The sequence below is a fragment of the Petaurus breviceps genome, unplaced genomic scaffold (genome assembly GCF_028583685.1).
Source record: "Petaurus breviceps papuanus isolate PSGF00001 unplaced genomic scaffold, PetGlider_PUasm1.0 181, whole genome shotgun sequence".
Taxonomy (NCBI): domain Eukaryota; kingdom Metazoa; phylum Chordata; class Mammalia; order Diprotodontia; family Petauridae; genus Petaurus; species Petaurus breviceps.
The window spans coordinates 16843286-16870323 of record NW_027185784.1 but is presented as its reverse complement, the minus strand read 5'-3'; the positions used below and the strand labels follow the sequence as shown (position 1 = coordinate 16870323).

At 38.8% G+C, this 27038-nt stretch overlaps 1 protein-coding gene and 1 pseudogene across 4 annotated transcripts in view; one reads left to right on the top strand and one right to left on the bottom strand.

Moving 5' to 3' along the window:
- EXOC4 (exocyst complex component 4) overlaps positions 1-27038 on the bottom strand; it is a 1166755-nt gene that overhangs the window by 415548 nt on the left and 724169 nt on the right. The gene's annotated exons all lie outside the window — the stretch shown is intronic.
- Positions 15802-24483, top strand: LOC138160612 (complement component 1 Q subcomponent-binding protein, mitochondrial pseudogene; annotated as a pseudogene).

The following is a 27038-nucleotide window of genomic DNA, read 5'->3' as shown; positions in this document are numbered from 1 at the left end:
ATTCCCCTGTATTGGCTTGGTTTTCAAATTGATTGTGTTAAAACCCAGAGCTTGTTAATCCCACCTGTGGGATGGACTTGTTGATGTGAAAAGAAAGTCCTGAACTGGGAGGAGCTGGGGACGTAGATTTGGAGAGACAAGAGAGAGGCGGAAGATCTTTTTGGAAGCAGCACCTCGTGGAGAGAGAGAGACTAAGAGAATTGCTGGTGGCCGCTTTGAATTGCCCTGGACTTTTGAGACCTGCCCCCTGAGCTGCCAAGGACTGAGGAGACATGGCTGTTTTGCTGGTACTTTGTCTGTCTGTTTTGATGTTGTTTTGCCAGATTTGTCCACTGGTGAAAGACAGTCCTTTTGTTGAAGAAGTCCTGGAACCTGGCTGTTCACTAAGAAGCCCTGAGACTGTCCTGCAGACAGAGAGTGAATACTGTCCACTGGTGAGGGACAGTGCTGTTGTTGCAGGGGTCTGGAGACTGTCCTGCAGACAGAGTGAATACTGTCCACTGGTGAAGGACAGTGCTGTTGTTGCAGGGGTCTGGGAGCCTTTCTGTTGGTTCAGAAGCCCTGAAGAAGGATTTTCTTGTTGTATGTTTACAGAAATCCTGGGAGAGGGCTTTGCTAATGTGTTCAGGGGTTCTAGGACTGTTCTACAGACAGAGGATAAATTCATGAAGGGACTGGCAATGTATCTTATGGCCTTGCTAAGCCTTGTCTCCCCAGGAACTAAGATTGCTGAGAACTTGCCTCCTGTCAAGATGAAGAAAAGACCTCCATTTGGGTATTAAGTGCTGTGTTTAAACTTGATGTAACTCTGGGGTAGACTCAATTGTGATCCAGGGGTGGGGAACTTTTGACCTTATGTTTGGAAACTAATCTCCATTTGAGAAGAGGGGCTTTGTGGTGGACCAAATGAAGGTATAGCCTAGGGGTGGAGTAGTATTTAGAACAGGGACTTTGTAATTGATTGAATGATTGGAAGGTCCTGGGGTGGGGTAGTACTTGGAGATTATTTAATCACACTTAGTAAATGCTGTATTTTGAATGATGTCATGTTTTGATCTTCTCTGTTCTGGGTTTGTTACTGAATAAAATGGAGAGCACCTATGCTGGTATTCTGAACCTTGGGAAGTTGCCTTTCTTTTGGCATTATATTACAAATTCCTCTTGGCTCTACTCTTCTCACTCAGCATCAGATTGTATAAGCCTCTCCAGGTAAATATGAAGTCCATCTGCTCCTTGTTTCTTATTGCACAATAGTATCACATAACATGCATACACCACAACTTGTTCAGCCATTCCCCAATTGATGGGCACCCCCTTAATTTCCAGTTCTTTGCTACCACAAAAAGAGCTGCTATAGATATTTTTGTACATATGGGTCTTTTTCCCACTTCTATGATCTTTTTGGGATACAACCCTAGAAGTGGTACTGCTGGGTCAAAGGGTATGAAATTATTTATAGCCCTTTGGTCATATTGAATTAATTTCTTTAAGTATTTATTGAGTTCATCTCCTTGCTTTCCAAGTGACTCTCAAAAGTCTTTTCCAGCACCACAATTCAAAAGTACCAACTTTCATTATGGTCCAACTCTCAAAATTATACATTACTATCAGAAAAACTACAGCTTTTCTATATGAACCTTTGTCAGTAAGGTGATGTCTCTTTTTAGTGTGCTGTCCAGATTTGCCATAGCTTTCCTTCCAAAGAGCAAGCATCTTTTAATTTCATGGCTGTAGTCACTGTCTACAGCAATCTTTAAGCCCAGGAATATAAAATCTGACACTGCTTCCATTTCTTCTCCCTATAATTCCCTGGAAGCAATTGGCCCAGTTGCAAAGATCTTAGTTTTTTTGATGATAAACTTCAAGTCAGCTTTTATACTCTCCTCTTTCACCCTCATCAAGAAGCTCCTTAAATCTTCCCCATTTTCTGCCACCAGAGTGGTATTTTCAGCATATCGGAAACTGATGGTGTTTCTCCAGGCAAATTTAATTGCAGCTTTTGATTCATCTGGCCTGAACTTTCACATGATATACTCTGCATATAAGTTAGATAAGGTAACAATGTACTGCCTTGTCTTACTCCTTTTCCAATCTTGCACCAATCAGTTATTCCATGTTTGATTCTCACTGTTGTGTCTTGAACCATACACAGGTTCCTCAGGAGACAAATAAGATGATCTGGTAAGAGATCTCCTATGTCTTTGAGGACTCGTGACATTTTGTTGTGATCCACACAAAGATTTTAGTGCAGTCAATGAAGCAGAAGTAGACATTTTTCTGGAACTCCATAATCCAGCAAATGTTGGCAATTTGGTCTCTAATTCCTCTGCTTCTTTGAAAATCAGCTTGGCAATTCTCAGTTCACATATTGTTAAAGTTTAGCATGTAGAATCTTAAGTTTCCCACGTTCTTATGTTTTATTGTTCTTTATAGCACTGAACTTTCCTTTCATCATTAGACACATCCCCAGCTGAGTTTCTTTTCTGCTTTGGCCCAGCCACTTTATTAACATTGGAGCAATTTATAGTAGTCCTCCACTCTTCCCCATTGGACACCTTCCAGTGTCATCTCTTTAATCATTTTAATACTGTCAATGGGGTTTTCTTGACAAAGATACCAGAATGGTTTGCCATTTCATTCTCCAGGGAATCACTTTTTGTCAGAACTCTCTACTATGATCTATCTGTTTTGGGTAACTCTGCGCGGCATAGCTCATAGTTACACAGAGCTTTGTAAGCCCCTCCATCACAATAAGGTAGTGGTCTAGGACGGGAAGGTCTGTGGATAAATGGATAAAAACTGTGTACTATAAATTTCAGAGAAACATCTTTCCATAAAAAGTAGCCCTAAAAATCAGAGAAAAGGAGCTACATTTCTGTGTAAATAGACCATCAGTCTGTATCTTAATGAAACACACCCACAGATTCTACCTACAAGAACCCCTAGCTCACCTGGATATTCTGTTGAGATTGACTGGAGACCTCTACTACCTGTCGTCTCACCCAAAAGGTATGGTCAAATTAACTTAGGAAAAGACTTTGGATAACAAGTTTGACAAATTGCAACCTCAAGATTAAGACATTTCACCCCACCAAATCACCGCTTGATATACAGTGCCTATTACTCAATTTCCCAAATTAGGAAAATGGCCTGCCAATCAGCTTCACTAAATGGCTCTTTTTTGCAGCCTACAATACTTCCCTAAAGCTTTTTAAATTCTATGTACCTCCTTCTCTTTGTTCTGAAGAGCTGCCATTCACTAGGCTATGGTTTTTAGCTGATGCCAATTAAACTTTTAATCTTTTAGCTTGTTCTCTAGATTTATTGACCTCCAATTAAAAGGGATAACTTGGGAAGAATTATTCTAGGGTTCTAGGACCTCTCTGGGTTGAGAAATTCCCCAACAGTCCTATGACCTCAGTAAACATTCTGATTTCAGCATTCTTTCAACTGTACCCCCACCAAAAGAGGAATGAAACTCTTAAAAGAAGAAACTAGAAACTAATTTAGGCCATAAATGAAGACTCAATACAAAATTAAACACATACACACACATGAGAGTAGGAAAACATGAATCATGACAATGAATCTCTTCAAAGAGTAAAAGTTCAGAATAACTGAGGGTCAAAATGAGTTCTATAGATAATATGTACTACAGAAATTAGGAAGAGAAGGAAAGTCAAAGAGGCTCTCCTGCCTCTCACTGTCATATTGCTGTGTGACAGCTAGGACCTATTTTGGGAAGCATGGATCTGATTCCTCCGTAAAAGCTTTTCCTTGGGTTTCTTCTTCAAATTAATACTCAGGTACAAACCTAAAAAAAAAATCAACTTTATTGATTGGTTTGTTTGTTTGTTTGCCTGTTTGTTGGTAGAGTCCAGTGAGGGGAGGGTGGGTAATGCAAACACACAACAAAAATTAGTTTGAGAAAGAGCACTTTGTCATAGGACTATAGTCTCCTTGGGTAGCTTTAATAGCATGTGAGGAGGATGACTGATAAATGGCCTCCAGCTGACTGCTCCCCAAAGAACTGGTTGCTTGCTTTTTTAGTTTCAAAACATCCAGACTACCATATTTAAAGTGAAAAATGTCAACATGGGACCCACAGGACCATCTCTTGATAAATAGGAATAAGGCACAGACTATTGGAATATACCTTATACTTAAGTAATAAAAAGCAAAGTAGATGTCTTACAAAGGTTTCTGGGTACTAGGTTTTTTTCCCCCTCTCTTTCAAAGGCAGGAAAAAAAACAAAAACCTGAAATTCTATTTTTACCTATGGGAAAGATGGCTCACTAGTTTAAAAAAATATACAACTCAGATCCATATCTCAACCTGTGTTGCTCTCCTTATGGAGACTCCCACTCTGCAGAGAATACTAATGACTAATATAATTGGGCACTGTTTCCTTTCCCATCAGTCCCCATGGAGCAATAATCATCACTATACTGTCATTTCTAATGTAAAATAAAAAACCAGGAATCTAGAGGGACTCAAAGCAAAATGCTGCAAGCTGTTGTTTTACTGCTGCCCTCGTTCATCACTCTTTCAAAATGTATTCTCATCTTGTAGAAGTTTCCATTAGATTTTATTAAACATATGAGCCTTGTACAAAGATAAACTGCATGTGGATGTATGCATAATTTCTGCATGTGCAGACTTTACAGAGTGTTGAATTCAAATAGCAAGAATTCAGTTCTAAAATCTGCTTTTTCTCAGGAAGTTTTTTTAGGGTTAATTGTGCTATAAACCTATTGCACACCCCTTTTAGGCTTGGGTGAAGTGCCTTATAAAATAGCTGAATGACCTCAGGACATTTCTATTTACATTATAGGGTGTCTCAATCATGAGCCTAACTCTGAGTTCAATGGCCTGTAAAGTAATGCTAAGTAGTTCTATTCTAGACAGTTTTGAGATAGCTTCAAGGCAAATGAGGTAGTCCTTTCTATTTTAATCTCTCTGTGTAGATACATATACATAGATTTTACATGTTTATGTATCTCCTCCTCTCCCAGCTCCATCAAATAAGACTGTAGGATTTTGAACTGGAAGGAGCCTTATAAACCATTCTAGTCAAACTACCTCATTTTACAGAGGAGAAAACCAAGGTAAAGACAGGCAAAGTGAACAGGCCATTGAATCCAAAGGGCTGTAAACAGCTCTGGACTTTACACTGTGCTCTCCTATATAATGATATTTATTTATATGCAGTTTTTCTTCATGATCAATATCTTTTCATTCAAATAAAATTTTAAAACTTACAAAGCATTTCCTTCACAACAGTAAGGCAGAATAATATCAGAATTATTATTATTCCATTTTACTGTAGAAATCAAGGCTCTGGGGAGGTTAAGAGATTTGCCCATAATCTCACTAATTCCTGACATCTGGTTTCTAACTTCATCAGTCAATTTGAATTGCACTCTCTAAAGTTGCCAGAAATTTTCTTAACAAAACTAAAGGTCTTTTATCAATCCTCATCCTTCTTAAACTCTCTCGTACATCTGACACTGGACTAGTCTCCTCTCTGAGCTTTTGTAACACTGCGGCCAGGTTTTTCTATCTAGCTGATGAGGTGCAGGCTCTTGGGAACCCCCTGGAGTTCTCGGGGAATCTTCCCAGGAGAGGCATTTGCCTGAGGCCATAAGCCTTTCATTGAGGCTCTGCCCAAATCTTAGTCCTCCTTTGTCCACCAACTTCCCACCCTAGATGCTCCCAAAATATCTATACCCAAATAGGTTACACCCATGAACTGGCCTAGCCCACCATTATCTGTATTATACCTCCAGGGAGCCTCCAGCAACTTCCCACCCTTAATCACTCATTACCTCATTGACTCCTCCTGAAGACCCTCCCCAAACTCCTCCTCTAGACCACTCCTAGATTCCTCCCACAACCTTTTGGTATAGTAGACCCATCTTGTTCCTGAGGGAAGGCCAGAGAATTATTTAGGGCAGACTCACTCTGTGTCAGAAGATTCTGGCCTGCTTATCCAATGCAAGTGTCACAGATACCTAGGCTCCTTGAGAGTCTACCCAATATGGTGAATCTTTAATAAACTTTGCTTTTCTTTTGCTGAGAGAAGACTTGAGGCGATTTCACTTGGCAGGACCTGGTGTGTTGGTATTTTGGGGTCTCGAGCACCCCTAACCCTATACCTCAACATTTTATGTTTCCCATACCTCATCATAACCACTCATTCTCAGCTGGCTATGCTCCCTGTGTTTTTCTCTACTCTTTTGATGACCTCTTCAAGTTTCATGGGTTCAGTTATATTTCTATCTAGAAAATTTCTAAATCTAAATATTCACCCATATTTAAAACCTCACTGGCGTCCTCAACACTTCACTCTGACTCTACATATCTGATCAGTTCCATATCTTATTATTTCTGTTTCTAGATCTCTGGAATATGTCCCCTTCTCTCCACTCAAATAACCATTAACACCACCCCACCTCAGCCTGGGTCTCATCTTATCCTCTACATAGCTGCCAATGTGATCTTCCCAAATCTTAAGTCTGAGCATGTCATCACCCCCACAATCCCTACCATCTCCATTCAACAAACTAAGGCGGCTCTCTATTGACTAGAGAAGCAATTCTCAAGGTGTGGTTCCAGGACCTATGGGGGTCCTCTATGTACTAATGATGGAACCCTAAAAGGAAAAGACCATGACTTTGGGACCTGGATCCTAAAGCCCCTGAAGCCAGATGTCTGGCATTCATCAGAGGCACCCAGTCCCACCCAGTTAATAATCCTTTTAAGTTTCCTTTCTCTGGGGCTCTCCTGCCACTCAACTCCTTCCACTGTCTGCACCTGCCACTCCTTAATCTTACCAGAGCTTCCCGCAGTCTTTCATATAAAATATCAATCTTACCCTCATCAAATGGGCAGATTCTTAAAACCTGGTCCACGTGTATTAGCATCACAAATATGCACCCTCACTAGGAGTTTGGTCCATTTCTATTGGTGTGAAAATAATCTTGTACTTAGACTGAAAGAAGGCTTAAGTGGTCAAATTCTGTACCCTTGGATTTTGGGGTTCCTAGCACTCCCAGAATGCAACACTAAGAGGTGATTTACTTATTAAGATGCTCCTCCCTTTTCCACACCCATACATATATACATATGTGTGTGCATGTGTATACATGTATGCATATAAAATGCTCCTCATTTTCCAAATAAGTATATACTTATATTTATATATTTCTAAGCACATATCTATATATTTCCAAACATCCATCCATTTATTTATTTGTCTATATTTAGAAAAGGGAGGAGCATTTTAATATCTATCTACATACAGATACATACACACATGCATGTATATTTGTGAGGCCATACTTTTTTTTTGTAAACTTCAACTAAAGTAACATATTACAACAGATTAAACGCAGAAGTATATATGGTAGTCCAGCTGTCTTCTAGTAAGTCACAAATTAAGAGATATGCAAAAATACATAAAACAATGCCATGTTTCCCTTTTTTGTTTGTTTTAGAAAATAGAATTGTTTTTCATTAAAGTGTCATTTATAATAAAATATAAGAAGTTTGTCATTAAATGAATTAGTAAATTTTGAAAATCAATCCTTTCTATTTCTAATAGTGTAAATATTGATAGATATTAACACACATTTGAAAAGCTCTTTGTGGTCCTTAAAAATTTTTATCCTTAAAATAATTTTAATAGTTTAAAGAGTTCCTCAATAATTTTTTTTTTTTGCTTTTTGGAGTTAAGTAACTTGCCCAAGGTCACACGGCTAGCTGTGTGTGTGTGTGTGTGTGTGTGTGTGTGTGTTAAGTGTCAGAGGCCAGATCCAAACTCAGGTCCTCCTGACTCCATGGCCAGTACTCTACTCACTGTACCACCTAGCCGCCCCTCCTCAATAATTTTTAAGACTGTAAAAAATCAAGACCAAAAATTTTGAGAACTGCTCAGCTAGAAGATCAATCCTAAATTCATTTGCTTGACATGTAAAGGTCCTCACAACCCTTTCTATCTTTCCTGTTTTATTTTTTACCCTTCTCCTTACTGTCTGTGATTCGGTTATACTGGCCTTCTCTGTGTTGCTTACAGATGAAGTCCCATCTCCCTCTCTAACTATCTGATGAACTTTCTGCTCCCTGATCCACCTCTAAAAAAATGGGTTCCCTTAAAATCACTTCAAGCACTACCTATTTCAAGAAACCTCTAGTGATCCCCCTAGATAATAACATGGTACTCTCCACTTAGCTTGTATAAATTTTGGTGTATTCTGGATATACTTGGAGGTATAAAGGTTTTGCTCCACCTCCATTAGAATTTAAGCTCCCTAGAAGCAGCCCTGGTTTTACTTTTATCTTTGTATCTCCAGTGATTAGCACAGTAACTGGCACATAAAAAATGCTTACTAAGGGACTGATTTTATTCACTGACATATCTCCAAATAAGTAGCTACCAACACATTCCCAAAGAGTCCCAGTGGGACAGGGAATGCAGAGAGCAGTGAGCAAGGCTAGTATTGTCCAATTTTCTGCTACATTCAGGGGACCTGGCTGTTAAGACCTAACCTCTTGGGGATTCAGTCCTATCAACTGTAAAATGAAGGAGATTAATTAAATGATATCTAAGGTCCCTTTCAACCCTAACATTTTATATGCTTCTAATTTCATTAGGAGTTTCCAAAGGTGAAACTAGAGCTTATAGAGGTATACATGTAGACATACATACACATCCCTCTCTATATAAATCTCATATTCTTGAATAATATTATGAGCAATAAAGGGAAAATAGGGATTTCTGAAAGACTATTCCAACTAGAGTAGGAAAAGGATCTACTGGGCATATGGAGATTTTTTTTTTTAGGTTAAGGGATATCTCCAGTGGAAATTGCATCATCAGAAGATAAACACGTCTTTTACAGAGGCTCAATCTTAGGTATCATATAGATGAGTAGTAGACTGCATGGAAACCAAATTTTTCAATGAGTCTCAAGGTCACAGTAAGGGAAACAGGTTTGACCCATTTCCTATATTATTTATTTCCTATATATCTATATATCTATCTATATCTATCTATTTATCTATCTATCTATCTATCTATCTATCTATCTATCTATCTATCTATCTATCTATCTATATACTAAGAGGGACAGAGAAAAAATGAGACTTGCACAAGTGGGAGAGGCTAGTTTCTGAGGCTCCTACACAAGAGAACAAAGAATAGGAATATGCTTAATTACACATGTATATAAGATAAAAGTCAAGTCAGGGCTAGCAGGGACAGAGGGATAAGGATTTACCTACATGTGTTTATTGGAACAGAATAACAGGGACTTTCTGCCAAGCCTAACTCCCAATGCTTGCTTCATCAAAACCCTATAGTTTGAATCAAACCAAATAATGATCAAAGAATCCAAGGAGAACTACAGTAAATTACTTCTTCCATCCCAGAACTGCATTAAAAAATCAACCAGAAGCACACAAGCAATAAGTAGGGGACATATGCAATAAAATATGTGTCATGTGTAGCATGGAAGGCTCTGTGTTCAAAGACAGGAAGAGTGGAGGGCTCCCCTGAGTCAATCCCAAGGAAGTAGAAAGTCCCAGGACCACAGAAGCTGCAGATAATTGCAGCAATAGCCAGCATGATGCCATGGCATTCAAAGCCAGAGAACCAAGTTTGAGGGCTAAAGTCCCTAACACACTGTCCTAAGATACCACAGAGGGGTCTAAAGATCCAGTGCAATGAATATCAAAGATCCTGGAAGAGGAGTTGGCTAAGCCCAGATGGTAGAGGACAGTGTAAGAACCCAAAAAACATAGGGTAAGACCAAACACGGTTGAGCATCTCATCAAAAGTAAAGCAGGATGTGGACTCTGACATAAGGTACTAATTCGGGAATTAAAATTGGAGAGATAAGTAAATCAAAGAAAACACCAACTGGTTATAAAAATTGCAAATCTAACTCTTTAAAAAGGGCAAATAGACACTTCAAGAAAGGAAAAAAACAGATTTTCCATAAGGACTAAATGAATATCTCAAAGAAATGAAGCAAAAACCACATGTGTATGTATGTATATGTATACATACACCATATATACACATACACACATATACATACATGTGTATATGTATGCATATGCATGCAAAAGTTCTTGAGAAAAGAATTAAGAAAAAAGTTTAGAAAAGAAAATGGTTAAACTTACCCAAGAAATGGATTCCTCTAAAATTAGAACAAACCAAGTCAAAGGTAATGGTTCCAAGAGGTAGCAAAAATCATTAGAATAAGATTAGGGAAAAAAGTTGTTTTTTAAAAGTTGTTTGTTATCAAATCTCAATAACAGGTCAAGGAGAAAATAATTTAAGAGCCACAGGTTTTCTTAATTCTTAAATTATCTCTCCTAATTCTATTTTTCAGTAAATGATAAATGAAAATTTATGACAAAACAGAATCAGAGGACAAAGTAAAAAAATCAAAAGAATACACTAATCACTTCCTGAAAGGAACCCCCAAAGGAAAAGTACTAGGAATATCATAGCCCAATTCAAAAGTCCTCATGTCAAAGAATAAATACTACAAGCATCCAGAAAGAAGAGGTTCAAATAACAAGGAACTACAGTCAGGATCAGACCTGTCAGCTTCTACTAAAAACAAGAGGATATCTTGGAATATAATATTCCCAAAAATAAAAGATAAAGATCTACAACCAGGGGCAGCTAGTTGGCACAGAGAATAGAGCACCAACCCTGGAGTCAGGAGGACCTGAGTTCAACTTCGACCTCAGACACTTAACACTTACTAGCAGTGTGACCTTGGGCAAATCACTTAACCCCAATTGCCCTGCCTTCCCTCCTCCAAAAAGCAAAAAAAAAAAAAATCTACTCTGGAAAGATGAGAAAAAACCTTGGGGAATGGGTGGAGGGGGGAAGTTTACAGGGGGAGAAGACAGATTTGTAATGCAATAGAAGACTTTCAATTATTTCCAATGAAAAGACTACATCTTAGTAGGAACTCTGAAATACAACACAGGAGCTCTGAGAAACTTCTAAAAGTATATTTATTGAAACAAATAGATGGAAGCTTTATGGAGAAGAAAAAAACAAGCATCCTTTTATATCAATGATGTCTTCAAAGGGTATAGCAGTAACCATACTAGTGTACCCAGGATGGCTGCTAGCACAGGTTCTTAGATCTGCTGTACTAGGAAAGACAGCTGTCCAAGGGGTCAACAATCTTTTTAAATTATATTCACAAGCTCAGGGGAAAATTCAGCACCCTGAACACTTCAGAGAAAATACAAAGAAAATACTAGCAGAAAAATAAAGACCAACACACAGGGCTTCTAACTGACTGAGAAATTAATACAGATCAACAGCGAGATCCAAATGTCTGACAAAGGCAATACATACATAGTTACCAGAGAGAGAAGTACCAGCATCTGTGTTTTTCAAACCTGGGGGGCCTTAATGGCTACCCAGAGTCTCATCTGCTCAAATCACAATAACAGTTTTCTAATGAGTGATCCACAAAGCAAAATGTTAATCTCAGAGTATATACACACTTCTTTTGGGTCAGAGGGCATCACAACCCTCTTCCTAATTACAAAGTAACAAAAGATGTGGGCCTTCCTGAAAAACAAGTCTCCCCTAATCAAGCTTCCCTCAATGGGCTCCACATTAGGTCTATTAATACAGGGAAAGCTTATATTCCATTAAAATTACAAAGGGTATTGAGAGAGTTAAAAAAGATAAACGCAGGTCCTGAGGTATATTAGTTTAGTTCTGATTGTTTTGAGAGGGGAAAGAAAAGAGAAGGGAGGGTAAAAAGAATAACACATTAGTGTGGTATTGTGTTCAGTTCTAGTCACCACCATTTTAAAAAGACAACGATAAGCTAAAAAGTGCACAAGAAGGCAACCATGTTGCTGATGACTTTTGAGTTCATATGGTGATTAACTAAAGGCAATGTCATTTTTAGTCTGGAGAAGAGAAGACTGGGAGGTGAAGGACATGACATAGATACATACACAAGATAACTGTTCTTAAGTATCTGAAGGGCTATCATGTGGAGAAAGCATGATATTTGTTCTTTTCGGCTCCAGAAGGTAGAACAAACAACAGCGGATACCAGTGGAAAATAGATCAATTTAGGCATTGTGTCCAAAGGAAGAAAATCCTTACAATTACAGTTGTTCCAAAGTGGAATGGCTTGCCTCAAGAAGGGATAGATTACTCCTCTGTGGAAGTATTTGAGCAAAGTGGAGTATAATACTGTATAGATTATATATCAAATTGCTTGCCTTCTCAATGGGAGGGGAACAGAGAGGGAGGAAGAGAATTTAGAACTCAAAAAAATTTTTATATGAATGTTAAAATTGTTTTTACATGTAATTGGGCAAAAATAAAGTATTAAACTAACAAAATAAATAAATGGACTGATAGAAAAATTAGACTATAGGCTGGAGTAGATGACCACTGAGGTCCCTTCCAAATACAAATTCTGTGATTCCAAGATAAAGCATTTACCAAACACTTACTTTACAATTATGCTAAATGTTAGGGAGAAAAAAGGAAAGAAAAAGTTACTTAATGGTGTGTGGACAAATATAAGATTCTATATTGGAGTTATGGGATAATTTTTGTTATTTTAAATCACACAGGTTGAAAAATGAACACATATTGTTAGGGCAGAACCACGAACCATGGTGGGTCGGAGTCTAAGATAAAGAGACAATTTGTTCATTATAAAGAAAAATATTTTTAACAAGAAAAGCTGTACAAAGGTAGAAGGAGAGTAATGAATCTCTCATCCCAGGGGGTGGTCAAGTGAAGGCTGGATGGTCATTTGTAAAACTACTTGAGAGATTCAAAGTCTTCTCATGCATAAATTGGACCCAATCAGCTCAGAGGTTCTTTACCAGACTGAAATTCAGTTCCTCCTTCTATAGAAAATTTCATGGACAGTTTTGCCTAGAAGGAGGAATATGAATTACAGAGATACTAAGGTCAGCTGAACAAAGAATTCATACCAAATCTTTGAAATACCATAAGATTTTTTCTTTTTAGATCTTCCTAGGACAAATTTCTAGTTCTGAGTAAAATTCCCTTTAAACATTCTCTTAAGTATACATCATGATGAGTTTTCTAAATTCCATGGCATGTCTTGAGAAAAGAAATGAAAAAACATTTAAATTATGATGATGCGGAGTCAAGATGGCGGAGTAGAAACAGGACCTCCATGGGCTCTGGCTCCCACTACCTAGAATTCATGTAAAAGGGAACTCTAAACAAACTTTGGAGCTACAGAACCCAGAAAATGACACAGAGAAGCTAACCTTCCACTGAGGACAGCCCAGCAGGCCGGCAGGAATTGGCCAGCTTATGCGCTCTGGGAGCAGAGCTGAGCCCCACTCAGAGGTTTTAGCCCCAGGGAGGGCCTGAAAAACCACTGGCTAGAGGGACTCCAGATCACCGGCAGCTGTGGCGATCCAGAATTATCAACACATAGATAGATGCTAAAGAAAAAGTGAGAAGTCAGTGCAGTGTGGACTTTGGGACCCAGTATTTGGGAGTGCCTCGGTTTCTAAGGGGCAAAAGCCACTGAGGGCTGTATTGCAGTCACAGCCATGTAGTAGCTTCAGCTCCTGGCCTGCAGAGTGTAGGGGAACCAAGCGACCAGTCAGTGGGGTAATCACTCTTGCTTTAACCTGCTTGGATCTGGATTGCGATCTAGGGTGGAGGTCCTGGGGTGTGTGACCAGCTTGCCAGAGCATGTGGAGGCTTCAGAGAGGACACCCAAATAATACCTCAGGCAGCTGAGAAAACCCCAGCATTTGGAACGAAGCTCCCTATCCTGTGGCAGAGTCCTGCTGTGGCAAAAAGCCCAGGGATCAAGTGACTGAGTGGCAACATGACCAGGCAAAGGAAGCAAACCAAGCAGAGCAATCCAACATTAGACTTCTATTTTGGGGACAAAAAGGAGGAAGACAGTGAAGTCAGAACTCCTGCTCCAAAAGCTTCAAAGGAAAATACAAGCTGGTTACAGGCCATAGAGCACCTTAAGAAGCAGATAAGAGAAGTGAAGGAAAAATTGGGAACAGAAATGAGAACGAAGCAAGAAAATTATGAAATAAGAGTCAACTGCCTGACTGAGGAAAATAACACCTTACAAAACAGACTAACTCAAATGGCAAAAGAGGCTCCAAAAGGCAATGAGGAGTAGAATGCCTTTAAAAAGCTGAATTTGCCAGATGGAAAAAGAATCTCAAAAGATCACTGAGAATTATTCCTTCAGAATTAGATCGGAGCAATTGGAAACTAATGACTTTATGAGAAATCAAGATGCTGTTAGATCCAAACAAATGAAAGAATAGAAGACAAAATGAAATATCTCATTGGAAAAACCACTGACCCAGAGGAGAGATAATTTAAAAATTATTGGACTATCTGAAAGCCATGATCAAAGAAAGAACCTAGAAATCATCCTCCAAGAAATTCTCAAGGAAAACTGCCCTGATATTTTAGAACCAGAGGGCAAAAAGAAGTTGAAAGAATCCACTGATCACCTCCTGAAAAAGATCCCAAAAAGAAAACTCCCAGGATATTATAGCCAGGTTCCAGAATTCCCAGATAAAGGAGAGAATATTACAAGCAGCCAGGAAGAAACAATTTGAATATTGTGGAAACACAATCAGGATAACTCAGGATCTGGCAGCTTCTACAGTGAGGGATCGAAGGGCTTAGAATGTGATATTCCAGAGGTCAAAGGAGCTGGGATTAAAACCAAGAATCACCTACACAGCAAAACTGAGTATCATGTTTCAGGGGAAAATATGGTCATTCAATGGAATAGAGGACTTTCAAGCATTCTTGATGAAAAAAACAGAGTTGAATAGAAAATCTGACATTCAGATTCAAGAAGCAAGAGAAGCATGAGAAGGTAAACAGGGAAAAGAAATCATAAGGAACTTATCAAAGTTGAACTATTAACATTCCTACATGGAAAAACGATAATTGTAACTGATGAAACTTTTCTCAGTATGAAAATAGTTGAAGGGAATAGAAATGTATATATATATATATATATATATATATATATACACACACACACACATATATACATATATATATGTCTCTATTGGAGGGTATATGGGTGTATGAATACATATGTGAATGTGTATATATATGTTTACAGGTATACATAGATAGAGGGCACAGAACCAATTTAATAGGAAGGGATGATACCTAAAAGGTGAAATCAAGAGGTGAGAGAGGAATGTAATGAGAGGAGATGGGGAGAGACAGAATGGGGTAAACTATCTCATATAAAAGAGGCCAGGGAAAATGGTTACAATGGAGGGGAAGAATAGGAAGGCAAAAGGGAATGGGTCAACCTTATTCTCATTGAATTTGGCTTGGGGAGGGAATGACATACACACTAAATAGGGTATCTCACCCTACAGGAGAGGACGAGAGGGGGGATGATGGAAGGGAGGGCAGGCTGGGGAGGAGGGAAGTTGGAAGCACCCACTTTTGAAAAGGGATGGGATCAAAGTAGAGAATAAAACAAGTGGGAGGTGGGATAGGAGGGAGGGAAATATAGTCAGTCTTTTACAATATATCTACTATGGTAGTGTTTTGCATTAGCTACACATGTACAACCGATACTGAATTGCTTATCTTCCCAGTAAGGGTGGGTGACAAGGGAGGAAGGGAATGAATCTGAAATTCAAAGTTTTAAAATAAAATATTTAAATAAATAAATAAATATATATATATATTTATATATACATACATACATACACACACATACACATACACACACACTATTATTAATACTATTTTACATGTAATTGGGAAATAAGTTATACAGACACTGGGGCATAGAGATCCACCTGCCCTACTGGAAAAATCGAAGGGGGTATAGGAGAAGATATGTGAGATGGCAGATTGGAGCAGGGGATATACTGTGGGACTGGTATTTTGGGGTGGTGGGTAAGGGAAAAACAGGGAGAAAATTTGTAACTCAAAATCTGGAAGAAATGAATGATGTAAATCAGAAGTTAATAAAGCATTTGAAAAATGAAAAAGAAAAGAAAAAAATTATGGTGATGACGATGAAGGTGTTGTAGTTGTTTTTTCCCCCTTTGCTTTTCCAATACAATGGATGTGTTTAGACTTTGAGTGGTTAAAAACTTTCTCCTTTTTCCTATGGAAATATATTAGTGTTCTCACAAATAAGCATCTCACAAAATGAGAGAACAAACTTAGCAGAGGAAGATGTTTTTGTACAAGAAATGTCTAAAGTATTTGGAGTGGAGGAATAAGGGGAAAGACTCAAAAGTCAGGAAATGAGGCAGGGAATATGTGAGGCTGGCAAAAGAAAGGAGTGTTAGTGAGAATTATTTTTATCTCTTGAGTTATGCCAGAAAATAATACTCAATTTTTATTTGACATTTTTTTTAAAACAGAAAAATCACTGTAGTTTAGCTGATCAAATTTGCCCACTGCTGGCCTGATCAGAGAGCTTAATATTCACCTAAGGTACTATGCCCTAAGATATGAGTCTACATTGCATATAAAATCAGTATACCATGATTTAAATTAACAAGTCAGATGTAGCATAAGAAGCAAACTTGATATTGATCAATTATGCCCCTAGCAGAGCAATCAAGGAGTGTTATCCTTGAAAATAAGACTGCTGACCTGCAAGAATATGAAACAACATTCATACTGATTTGATTCCCTCTAATCTGTCTGATAACACTAACAAAATGTGTCAGTTGGAAAGAACCATGTAACATAAGCATAATATAAACATATCCAGGAAAGGCAGTGAAGCCTAGCAAAGGAAGAAAGGATAGCACCAAAGATGAGATGCACAAAGATAGAGCAAAGAAAAGTAGGAGGGTACAACATTCTTTGTTTTTTTGGAGGGGGGAAGGCAGGGCAATTGGGGTTAAGTGACTTGCCCAAGGTCACACAGCTAGTAAGTGTTAAGTGTCTGGGGCCGGATTTTAACTCAGATCCTCCTGATTCTAGGGCTAGTGCTCTAGAGGGTGCAACATTCAAAAGATGACAGAAAATTCTGAAAACTAGATCTGAAAAGATCCAGTTGGCAGCACAGGCTTTGCCAACTGCTCTCATACTTTTCTCCCTCCCAAACACAGACTCTGACTGACAAGGAGTTCACAAGCTCAGAGCACCAACTTAGTTGAAAGGAACACATCTTGTATTTTCATGTTTATGCTCCATTCCACAGAATGGAATCTACACATCACAAAACTGTACAGAATTGGTCCTTGAGATAAATATACTATGTCCCTTCATATCTCAGACCTAAAGGATAAGACTTTCAAGGCACTCCCTTGTAGCCCAAGTGTAATAGAAATGCAAATTTAAAGATCTTCTCTGCCCCTAGGCTAAAGTGCACTTGGAGCCTAGGGTGGGAGGCTTGTTTTTCAGTAGATACTTTTTGATTGGCCAGTGGGTCCAAAAGGTTGTTACATTCTCTGAGCCAGGAGCAGGCTATATCAGCCCTGATGTGTAGCTTTGTTTTGGGGCTCACTTTGAGAAGTGTTCTGTGATTTGATCAGATGAAACTCTGGAAAGCCGTTGTCCAGAGGCACCCCTCCCCCCCCTTTGAAAAACCCAGATGTTGAAACCCAGATGTAGATTGGGTATGGATGTAATGGTTGGACAGTTTGGAAATCTGTCTACTTGATCTGTTTCTGTCTTGATAATTCTGCCTGTATACTTTGAAGTTCAGGGTGCTGACCTTTTTCCCTGAACGAGGTAAAGGATATATGTTTGACTGATTAAAGTAAGCTTGTTAACCCATTTTGAGTTGCTTTCCTTTAACAAAGCAGATCTAAGAACCTGTGTTGGCAGCAAACCCTGAGGATGCTTGGGGTGCTTGCTGCTACACCAAGTCTGATATAGTAGGTACCCGCTGTGTCTAATGATAAAAAAAAAAAAAACTGGCATCTGACAAGTACAGGAACTAATTAAGAACCACTCTATTTTTGAGAATTTTGGGAAAGGCAGTTCGGAAACATATTCTGTGCATGTCTCATCCTCCACAACATTAGACTCTGCTCACTATAGAGATGTTAGCATCTTAGGCCTGAGGAAGCACTGACTCAATCAGGACTTTTTTACTTCCCTTTCCTTTGATTGCCCTAAACATCTAGCTGAGATGCAATGGCTTATGGGTCTACATAACAGATATGCTTCTGCAAAGAGCACAGGACTCGCGGTGTGCTCTGCGCTTCCCTGCTGTCCTTCCTGTCTCCGTTGTTGTTCCCACCCCCCTTCCGTGTGTGTCGGTCATGGCCCCACTGCTGCTGCTGCCCCTGCTGTTGCGCCCCGCCGCCCTCCCAACGCTGCGCCCTGTGCCTTTGGAGGCCTCCTGGGAGGAGGAGTCGCCAGCGGGCAGGGGCCCACGCTCCCCCGCCTGCTGCAGCCGCTCCGAAGCGGGCCAGGTCTATGTTCATGCACGTGCGGGGGGCTCCACATGGAGGGGGACAAGGCCTTTGCTGAATTCCTGACAGATGAAATTAAAGAGGAGGGGAAGATCCAGAAACATAAATCCCTCCCCAAGATGTCTGGGGATTGGGAACTGGGTGTGCAAGGGACAGAAGCCAAGCCAGTCCAGAGAGTAGCTGGTGAGAGGATCACAGTCACATTCAATATTAACAACAGTATCCCACTGACATTTAATGATATGCCACCAGAGGGACAGAAAACCCAATAACAGCAAGAGCCTGAACTTACATCAACCCCAAACTTCTTCGTGGTGGAGGTTGTGAAGGAAGATATACCAAGAAGGCCCTTGTGCTGGCCTGCCACTATCCAGAGGATGAGGTTGGACAGGAAGAAGAGGATGAGTGACATCTTCTCCATCCAGGAAGTTAGCTTTCAGCCCACCAGTGAATCTGACTGGAAGGATACAAACTACACACTCAACAGAGATTCCCTGGACTGGGCCCTGTATGACCACTTGATGGACTTCCTGGCTGACCGTGGAGTGGACAACACATTCGCAGACAAGCTGATTGAGCTCAGCACGGCCTTAGAGCACCAGGAGTACATCAACTTTCTGGAAGATCTGAAAGGATTTGTCAATGTCAGTAGGGAGGCCTGAGGCTTCGGGGCCCTTGCTGTGCTCCCTGAGCCCTTCCTTCCAAGAGAACCTTTCTAGAAGCCATCATGGAGAAAGCGCTGTGCTGTGAAATACCGCCAGGCAAAAATTATGTTCCCTAACCTTTTAAAAAAAATAAAGAGCACAGGACTCATGTGATGTATGGGAAATAGTGCCCTTAGAATATCTGCTTAAAGCCCTGACTTCACTGCTATTCTGAGCCTTAGGCACATACATATGGTAATACTATATACCTGGAAAGAAGGCTTTAAGAACCAAATGAGATTAAGTGGGTTAAAGTATTTTACAACTAGAGACCATCACACCAAAGTGTGTACTATGATTAGGTTTGTTCTTTGTTCATAGCAGAAGGCCTTGATAAGGGTTTCCAAAAGCTAATCAATCAGTCTTTACTAATGATCACCCAACTCAAAAATGACACACAACCCTTCTCTGGACTTACTCATGAGAACACTGACACTAAGAGAGGTTAAATAAACTGCCCAAGGTCACCTAGCTAGTAAGTATCTGAGGCAGGATTTGAACTCATGTCTTCCTGATTCTGAGCCCAGCAATCTTATCACTGTACCAACCACATCACAAACAAAAACATATTAACAACACTGCTCTAAGGAATTATTTCCAAATAAAATATACACAACTGCTCTAAAATGATAATGCAGGCTCTATATATCATTAAACAAGCACACTGCATTCTATGAAAACCAACTGAGGTGAATGCCATAGAGAGCATAGTAAACCAGAAAAAAACAACTCTGCAGTCAATAGATTTGGGTTCAAATTCTTCCTCAGTTGCTTAATACTGTGGTAATCTTGGGTAAGTCACAACTACCCTGGGCCTCAATTTCTCCATCTGTAAAATGAGAAGGTTGGACTAGATGCCCTCTGAAGTCCCTTCCAGCTCTAAATTTATAACAGCTTTCATCATAAATGGAGGCCCTGGTTGAGAATGAGGATACAACCTGAATTAGGACCTAAGGAGACAAATAGTTGCTGAAACCATGGAATAGAATAGATGCAGGGAATCATCTAAGTAGATTAAATGTTGTCCTAAGGAAAAATATAAATTAAGCTTTGATTTTTTTTCCTGGACAAATCCCCCTGAATACCCAAATGGACTGGGAAAAATTACAGAGACAGTATTTCCCATAGCTCTTTAATCCAATCATAAGATTTGCTTAGGAATCAATGCTGTGATATGAAAATAATATCAACCTCCTTTCTTTGATAAAAGTGATAAATTTATGAAAATCTAATGATTTTCAATTCTTAATTTTTTGCTAAATTCTAAAAGTATGTGAACTTTAAAAAATTTATTATAATAAAATATTTTGAACAGAATGACACTCAATATTAAACTACTGGAAATATTCACACGTACACATAAGCCATACACACATGCTTTTTGTACAGATGTACTCCAATCTGAACGGGCAATTTCAACAACGTCTGTGGACTTATCTCACCTGAGCATATCTAGTGTCTGGCAATTCTGTAGGCAAAGGAAGGATGCCCTGCTTTTGAATGCTCTTAGAAATTGTTTCTTAAAGCTGATCGCCATAAGGTAGAATCTGAACTATGCCTTTATTCTGACTGCGTAGGCACTAATATATTCATAATTTAGTCTTAGAATAAATATGGTTTTCTAATGGGTAGCTCTAAAGGAGTGGTTAGCAATACATGTATATAAGCATATTTGGCTCTGGCAGCGAAGGCCAGGGGTCAGAAGTGTTAGAACACTTAACAATAAGAGGTTCCTCATTTAAAGGCAGATGCTGCCCTATGACCCTAGGTCTCTCTTATTGGGAGGTAGCAGGGAATGCTGTATGCCTGACATCTGAACTCAAGGGTCTGTTCTAATGCTTACTACCCATTTGACCCTGTACAGCTTCTGTGAATTTTAGTTTCTTCAGCTGAAAATTGGGAGGGAGACTATTATCTCTATGTACTTTTTGGAGTTGTTGTGAGGCAAGACCCTGCAGATCTTAAAGCCCTAAAGAAATCTGAGCTACTACATAGTTAGCTGCATTCACAACCATGTTACATTTTCTCCTTTTGGAAAAGAGTAACAATTATATAATGATAAAAGGAAGCAAAGGAAGTTCATGTCATTTACAGAGCCTCTGTGCAACTCACTGCCCTTTGCCTCTTTTGTTTACATGAGGATCACTGACAGACAGCAGCTTTCTGCTCCTTGCCATCTAATTTCTCTAAGCCAGCACCATTGATTCTTTTATCTCCATCTATAGCTGTAGCCTTCTGTGTCACGGCTGGACTAAAAATCTATGGCACAGGGAGGCAAAAGGCATGATCACTGGTGGTGCAACCAGGTCTAAAAAATTACTTAGGCCAAATCCTCTGCTGGATTAGAACAGGATTATCAGGTCCTTTTTATCTGAAGACAATGGGTACTGGGAAAAGCTCACCTAAAAGAAAGCCATTTAAATGGGAACTATTATTTCATAGAAAATTGAGGGAGGAAAAAGTTGGATTCAAACTTAATTTTTTAAATTTAATTTTAAAAGTTTTGAAGTTAAAAATTATGAAAAGAAACTAACTTTTATCTTATAGTTAACATAATTGTTTTTATAATGGCAACTGATATCAAGGAAAGAACAAAGTATTTGGAGTCAGAGAATCTAAATTCAAATGTGTCCTCTGCAATGACACAGTAAAGCAAATGAGAATAATTTGTACAATAACAACAAATTATAAAGACAAACAGCTTAGAAAGATTTAAGAATTCTCATTGATGCAATGCCCAATCACAATTCCAAAGACTAATAATGAACTAGGCGGATAGCTCCTAAGAGAGGTGATGGGCTTCAGATGCAGAATGAGAATTGGGACCTGACTACATATATTCTTTTTTTTTTCCCCTTTTAAATTGGGAGTGGGAGTGAGAAAAAAAAAAGTAAATGCTTGTTAATTGAAAAATGAAATGAAATGAAAAGAATTCCTCCTCTAACAGTGACTACCTGAGTGACTTGGGGCAGATCACTTAAGTTCTCTGGGGTTCCTTACCTTATCTACAAAATGACCCAATAGAACTAGATGACCTCTAATGCTTTAATCCCATGGTCCTATGAGCACTATACTAATTTTAGGAGTGAACAAAGAATGAATCAAGCATTGATTTGGGGAGCATGTAATATGGCAGCATAATGGGACATCATTTATTCCAACTTCAACTTTCCAGCACAATAATAAAGGTCATTGTTAAAAAAAATATTTGAGGGTTTCACCAGGCTGAATGAGCGGGTACTGATGAAAAGGCAGGATTTGAACCCAGTTTCTTTGCCTCCAAATTCAGCATTCTTTCCAAATAATGACACAAAGCCAGCTCCTTTGCAGCAAATGGAACAAAACATTTTCTTTTAGACTTGTGGAAAGTCTAAGCAAGTTCATGTCATTCAGAGTCTCTGTGTAACTGAACTGCCCTTTGCCTCTTTTGTTTACATGGGAATCACGGACAGAGAGCAGCTTTCTGCTTCTTGCCATCTAATTTCTCTAAGCCAGCACCATTGATTCTTTTGTAAGTTTATTTATTCAAAACAACAGCACAAACAATTCTTTTTTCTTGGGTCAGCAGCTTAGTGAATTAACATCAATCATCAAAGGAGACAGGGCTGAAAGGGAGATGGAAGCCCATTTTCTCAGAGATTGATTTTTAAAACCAAAACACAGAGGCATAAGGAAGAGGGAGCATTTACCATCAAGAAGGTTCAAGCTGAAAGGCCCAGATGAAAATGGGGCACTAGCAGTAGTGGCAGGGTCCCTTAAGATCCTGAATAAGGAAAATGCTGGTAAATACCATTTAAAAAGAAAATTAATATAGAATTCAGAGCTACAGGCTGGGCTGGGTTCTTTTAGTATAATAAACTCAGCAGTTAGTGGAAACAGGGAGGTGGGCAGCAAGTGTGTTTGAGAAGGGAAGAGACAAAGAGGAAAGGAAGTAGATCAATGTTGGTGTTTATTATAATGATTTTCTAATGGCTTTCTCCACTCCCTTTGCTTACTTTAATGTATTTAATGTGTGAAAAGTTCATCAGAGGCCTTAGTGATAAGGCGCTTAAAAGTATTTAAGCAAACAACCTCAGCAGGTTTCAGAGGTGATTTGTTCCATAGGTCCTAACACAATTATTCTTTGAAAGGCCAGATTTGCTTCTGACTAGGAATTAGGCTCAATTATTTTTCCTTGCAGTATGGTGGTAGAGGGTTCTTGCTTGAAAATGAAGTCAGAAGGGTCAGTATTCCTTAGACTGCTCTAAGAATTGCAAGAAGTAATTGGTTTATGTCCATTTTACATCCTGTCTTATATCAGGGGAATATGTTTCCTTCCTAAAGCTTTCCTGGAGATTTATGTAAGGTGAGGAAAATATTAGGACAAACATTTGGGAACCACGGGCCCCATAATTTCAGAACAATACTTTATATCCTTTACTTTGAAAGTTTAAAAATGTTTGCTTTTGCATTAAATGAATTTTAAGAGAAATACTAGCATTTGAGGCAAAGGAATGCAAGAAACAAGAGATAAACTCAAACCAAAAATTGCTATATGTGATTTAGTTGAATGGAGGTTTGGGTGGCAGATGAAACTAAATCTTCATTACATTTACAATAAATTGAACTCAATTTTTGGATAAAAGATACGATTTTCCTGAGAAGTGACTGGGGTTATGCATTGATATCATTAATTGGGGCTATCCATTGATGAGTCTCCACATTCAAAAAAAGAATGTTAGACCTTGCCTACCTCCCAGGAACACTTGAGGGAAAAGGAAGGCTTTGGAGGAAAGACACTATACAAACCCAATCAATAAAATCAATAAGCATTCAAAGTCCTTTGGCCTAAATTTGAATAATGATATTATAATGAATCTTGGTTCTTTTAACTTTTTACCAGTCTAAACCAAGAACTCCATTGTCATATACTTTCTCACCTCTGAAATCAAGCAGTCTCAGGTATTCTGTTAGTGAAATAGATTGGTTATTCTCAAGGGTCTTCCTGTAGTGTCCAATAACCACAGAAACTGGAGGTCAGAGCCGGAAAGGTCCTTAAGATCATTTCGATTTCACCAAGATTTGTTGTTTGTACATTTGTAAGACTCTCTCTCAAAACCTAAGGGTGAGAATGTGGCAAATCCTAAGAAAAAAAGATATCTGCCTTGAGCAGCAGTACCCCAAATCAACTTCTGATGAGCCACTTATTAAATGCCTGGACCATTAATAAATAAAATAAGCATATATAATAATTAATATTATAAAAATAATTAATAAACAAAATAAATAAAATAATTTTAAAAAGCCATTAATAAATGCCTGGACCATTCCAAGAGAAGAGGATTGGGGAAAGGAAGAATTCAAGTTGAGATTCTGAGCTAAAAATCCTCCAGAGATGTGAGCTCTGGGACAAAAATGGTCGGAAACATGCTAGTTCGTTTGGCCTCTGGTAGCAGGCCACAGTAAGAGAAATCTCAAAGGTAACCAGAGCTCCAATAATATTAGGATTTATAGATCAAAATCAGTAATAAAGATGAAAGCTTTAAGATACCAACTGTTGTCATAAAAAATGCTTAGGGGAAAAGGAGCTCAACAGCATGGTCGAACCAAGTGGCAAAAGGTAAAAATGGCTTTAAAAAATCTTGAAGACATCAAGTTTTCCTAAGATTTTAAAAATTGCTCTAGTAATACTTTTAACTCAGGGATCATTTCTAAATTTTAAAGTGCAAAGCATTAGGTTTATTGGTCTGGTTATCTATAGCTAGATATAAATGAGCATAGTTTGAATATGTATACTGTGTAGTCATCAAGAAGAAAACTTAAAGATATGGGATGCCCAGGTTGGGGCACACTAAGCTCAAACAAGGGCAGAATGGGAATAAATGAGGTTCAACCAGCTGTGTCTGAGGCATAAGAGAAGGGGGCTCAGGAGTAAGATAAAAAAACTGGCACAAAGACCAGGAGAATAAAAGAAGAGTTAGAGGAGTGGGAGGAGGGCGAGAAGAAGAAAGAAAAGAATGGAAGGTTATATACTATGCGATGTATGCTACGGCTAAGGAAAAACCTGGGAAAGAAAGGCTGCCGATCTAAAGTCAGAAAGGTCTTCAAAGACAAAATGAAGAGTGGTGACAAACTCAAGCTTCAAGTGAGGTGTATTTAACTTAACATGAGCCTTGGTTTCAGGGAAGTGGGACCTTTATTAATGAAAAGAGATTTCCCTTTGATTTTTTTTTTCAATCTGCTAGTGAAGAGACACCAGATTCATCCAGAAGAAAAGAGAAGGGGACTCCTGAGCTTAGGGGGGCTATAGTTGTTAGTGTGCTGATTAAGCTCATGACCTCTGAGAAAACAAAATAATTTCCAAATAAAATATTACCTTGAGAGATCAGTTCCTTTAATAAAGGGGTCAGCATGGGGGAAACAGTTGGGAGTAAATTGCATTAAATTATTTCCTCGTGAGCGAACACACAGTGTAATAAGCTGTGAAGAGGGTAATTCGGTACTTACACTGTTTTGCAAGCAAAGTGGGAAATTGAGAATTACTGAACCTTGCTTAAGTTCTCATCCAAATGAGTGTTTCGATTGGTTAACTAAGATTTCCCCATTTTTTAGTATTGGGTTTAGGCTGTGAACTAATGTAGCCTATCTAGGATGCTTCCAAATGATATAGCAAGCTTGGTCTCAATGAGATTAAATCTAACCAAAAGGAGGGTCTATTTGAGTTTACAACCCACTGCTGTACTATTAAAGAAGACCTAGGTACAGCTTATCTACATAATTCAATAAATAAGGAAGTAAATAAAGCTTTGTTCAAAGCAGTAAATGAAACTTTGATAAGCAATTATACTACACTTTAACCAGAAAGCACCATTAACCATATTACTGGGCATTTAACAAATAATCTAATTCACTAAGAGAGTTGCCTTCACATAATATGTTTATCAACCAATGAAAGGAATGAAGCCAAAATGAATAAAATACAACCATTAGGAGTGATAAGAATAAATGAAGTCTAGCCCTCTAATACAATTAGAGAAAAGTGAAAGAGAATTAACAGAAAGAGAAAACAATCGGGGAAGAATGAGGGAAAAAAAAGAATCTGGGAAACAGGAAAAAAGAATTACAAGGAAGAAAACCTGAACTAAAGAAAGCTTTGTATTCAAATTGCTGGTGTCCTCTTGGACTCTTCCCTCTTGATCACCCAATTATCCTCAATCAGTTGCCAGCTCTAGTAAGTTTTTCTTCCACAACATTTCTTAAATACATCCCTTTTCTCCGCTCTTGAAGCCACCACTTCTTTAGGCTCTCATTATTTTGCACCTGGACTATGGCAATTGGACTCTCTGTCCCAAGCCTCTCTCCCACATTCCAATTCATCCTTCCCATAGCTGCCAAATACTTTTTCCTAAAGCACAGGCCTTACCAATAAGCCACTTAACTAAAAAATTTTGCATGACTGACTATCACCTCTAGGATCAAATATAAACATTTGCATTTAAAGCTTCTTACTTTAAAATAAAAAACTTTATTATCAGGCATGGCTCTCTGGGAGATAGTGAAAGATGGAATATAGGGTTATATATAGGGGATATAAAAACAAAACAATAAAATTAGCTTTAACAAATAACACTCTTTACATCCTGGCCCCTCCCTGCCTTTCTAGTCTTCTTACACAAAACTCCCCTCCACACACTTTAAAGCCCAGTCATTTTTGTTTGTTTTTCTGCCTCCTGTCCCACTGGCTGTTCCCCATACTTGGACTGCTTTCCCCATTCACCTCCATCACTTAGCAGCAATCCCTGGCCTCCTTTTAGAATCAGCTCTAGTCACTCCTTGCAGGAGGTCTGTCCTGGTTCCCCCAGCAGCTAATGCCTTCTCCCTACTTTCTA